This window comes from Micromys minutus (assembly GCF_963924665.1).
Source record: "Micromys minutus genome assembly, chromosome: 9".
Classification (NCBI taxonomy): Eukaryota; Metazoa; Chordata; class Mammalia; order Rodentia; family Muridae; genus Micromys; species Micromys minutus.
Window position 1 is genome coordinate 10,100,090 of NC_137978.1, and position 3,292 is coordinate 10,103,381.

The 3,292-nt window shown below is 39.8% G+C and overlaps 1 pseudogene across 1 annotated transcript; it reads left to right on the forward strand.

The window, feature by feature from the left end:
• Nucleotides 1–252: 252 nt before the first annotated feature.
• On the forward strand, nucleotides 253–3,075 carry LOC308423958 (NACHT, LRR and PYD domains-containing protein 14-like; annotated as a pseudogene). Its single transcript has one exon. The product of its transcript is annotated as an NACHT, LRR and PYD domains-containing protein 14-like (transcript).
• Nucleotides 3,076–3,292: the final 217 nt, after the last annotated feature.

The window sequence follows — 3,292 nt, forward strand, 5'->3', positions numbered from 1 at the left end:
TTTGAAACAAGTTTAGTAACAAATAATAACAAAATAGAATTAGAACATATAAAAAGTTATGTCAATATAGTCTCCCCACTCTAATACCTTATTGGCTTAGACTTCTCATCTGTTTTGAGATGATACCTTTTAAAAACACTCTAGAGGAGGCTTTCTAGGCAGGTGTTCCTTTCATTGTTCAACTCTTTTCTCAATTCAAGGACTTAACTTTCATCACTAACATTGACCCAGACCAGAGGAACAACAGATACCATGAAGACAGAGGATAATGAGAAGGAAGACAACGTTTCTAAAGAGGAAATGATGTCTGAGGATGAAGACTTTGATGATAGAATAGACAACAACCCTGTATTAATGGAAATTTTTTTTATTATTTGGGACAAGACATCTTTGCTTGGAGAATCTGCAACTTTCAATTGTGTAATTACTCACAAAGGACAAAACCTGTTGGAGCATATATTTGATGTGGGTATCCAAACTTCCAAGACTCCACCAACAGTAGTCCTTCATGGAGCTGCTGAAATTGGAAGACAACGTTGTTGAAAAAGGCAATCTTAGAATGGGCAGATGGCAATCTCTTTCAGCAATTTACCCATTTTTTTATCACCACAGTGGGAGAGAAATTAACTATGTGAAGGAGAAAATCTCCTTTTCTCCTTTTCTCAGTTAACATTAAAGCATTGGTTAGTTAACATTAAAGCAGGGGCCCATTGAACAGATCCTGTCCAATCCCAGCAGTCTCCTTTTGATAATCGATAGTTTTAATGAAATGGATTTGTCCTTTGAAGAGCCAGAGTTTGCACTGTGTAAAGATTGGACCCAGAAACACCCAGTGTCTTTTCTCATTAGTAGTTTGCTGAGGACAGTGATGCTTCCTGAGTCAGACTTATTAGTAACTAGAAGATCCACAGCTTGAAAGCAACTAGTGCCTTTGCTGCAAAAACCTCATCAGGTAAAGCTGCCAGGACTGTCTAAGAATTCAAGCATGGACTGTATTCTCCATCTGTTAACAGATAAGACATGGGCTATGGATGCAGTTTGTTCAATAAGAATGAATGACAGGCTTTTCAACATGTGCCATGTGTGTCATGTGTGCCATGTGTGCCAGATGATCCATACATTTCGGAAGGAGCAAGTGGAGAAAGGTGGCAGTGTTGAAGCGACCTGCCATGCTGGCACAGCTCTGGTCACATACTATATCTGCTTATGTCCACGCATAGCTGGGAGCTCTGTAAAGCTGCTCTACGAAACACTACTACAGAGCCTACGGCAGGCCACTGGTGAAGGCCGCTCCAGCAGCAAAATCTCTGCAAGCACGAGCTCATCAGCCAAATCATCTCACTTTTCCTGAATGCAAAGATTCTTCAGCGGGACACAGAGTATGAAAACTGCCACACGTTCACTCACCTCCATGTTCAGGAGTTTTTTTGCAGCTCATTTTATTTGCTGAGAGAAAATCCAGAAGAAAAAGACTCTCCCTTCAAACCTTTTGACAACTTGTATCTGTTGCTTGAAAACAACCATTTTCATGACCCTCATTTGGAACACATGGAATGATTTTTGTTCAGTTTACTGAATAAAGACAGAGTACAACAACTGGAGAGCACATTCAATGATTATGGTGCGGGTTGATGAAGAACCCCATTGCTTATATATTCATTCTGTCTTAAGCGCTGCCACTCTCTACAGACTATGAGACTGACAGCAAGGGAAAACTTGAGAAATATGTTGGACCCTGCAACAGAAATTTGCCTTGAGGACGCTGCTGTTCAAATCATTCACTACTGGCAAGATCTGTTTTCTGTGCTTCATACTAATGAATCCCTGATAGAAATGTATCTGCATGAAAGCAGGCTTGATAAATCACTAATGAAAAATTTGAATGAAGAATTAAGTCACCCAATGTGTAACATACAAAAACTAATGTTCAGAACTGTCATTTTTCCTGGATAGCTCTCAGGATTATAGTTTCTTGGCTTCCAACAATACAGTGACACATCTTGACTCGAAAGATACTGACATAGAAGACAATGGACTGATGACCTAATGTGAAGCTTTGAAATACCAGGGATGTAAAAGTACAGGTGCTGAGGCTGGAATCCTGCAACCTGAATGTAGCCCGTTGTCAAAATCTATCAGAGGCACCCCATAGCAACAGGAACCTGGTAGTTCTGAATCTGTCCACCAACAACTTATCAAATAATGGAGTAAAGCCATTGTGTGAAGTCTTAGAAAATCCAAACTGTCCTCTAGAGAGACTGGCCTTAGCAAGCTGTGGCCTCACAAAAGCTGGCTGTGAAGTTCTTTCCTCAGCTCGCACCAAAACCAAGAGACTGACACATTTATGCTCATCAGACAACATCTTGGAAGATGATGGGATAGAGTTGCTCAGCTATACCTTGAAGCATCCACAGTGTACTCTACAGAGCCTTGTGTTTAGGTGTTGCTATTTCACTCCAATTGGTAGTATCTTTCCACCTCTCTTCTGAACAACAAGAACCTGATACATCTGGACCTGGGATTTAACAAGCTAGCAGATAATGGAATGAGGCTTCTATGTTATTCCCTTCAGCAGCCAAACTGCAATCTTCGGGTGGTGGCACTGATGGGCTGTGTTCTCACGAGTAAGACTTGTGGGGATCTGGCTTCTGTTCTTGTGAACAACTCAAACATGTGGAACCTAGACCTTGGGCACAACATCTTGAATGATGCTGGTCTGAGTCTTCTGTGTGACGCTTTAAGAAATCCAAACTGGCACATTTGGAGGCTAGGATTGGAAAACTGTGGTTTAACCCTTGGTTGCTGTCAGGATCTCTTAAGTCTCTTATCTAACAACCAAAGTGTGATACAAATGAACTTAATAAAGGATGTTCTTGATAATGAAGCAATTAGGAATTTATGTAAAATCTTGAGGTCTCCAACATGAAAAATAAAATTTCTATCATTAGACAGAAAGGAAATATTCAAGAAGAAAATCAAGCATTTATGGTTGATGTAAGAATGAATAATCCACATTTGGTGATTAGGTTACAGTGTCCTAATACAGAAAGTGGGTGCTGGTGGCAGTTTTTCTGAAGAGCCTTATGTGCTCTTAAAAAAATTTAAAAACATAACTTCCAAGTGGCAAAGTCTTTGACTTGTAAGAAATACTGTTTATGTCCAGAAGCACTAAACTGCATTCCAGTAGATATAGGGTACATACATCTCTGTAAAACGTCTTTTGGGTTTCACACAGAGGTCCAGAAAGTAAAGCGAAACACAATTTTAAAATGGTAAAAAAAAAAAAAAAAAA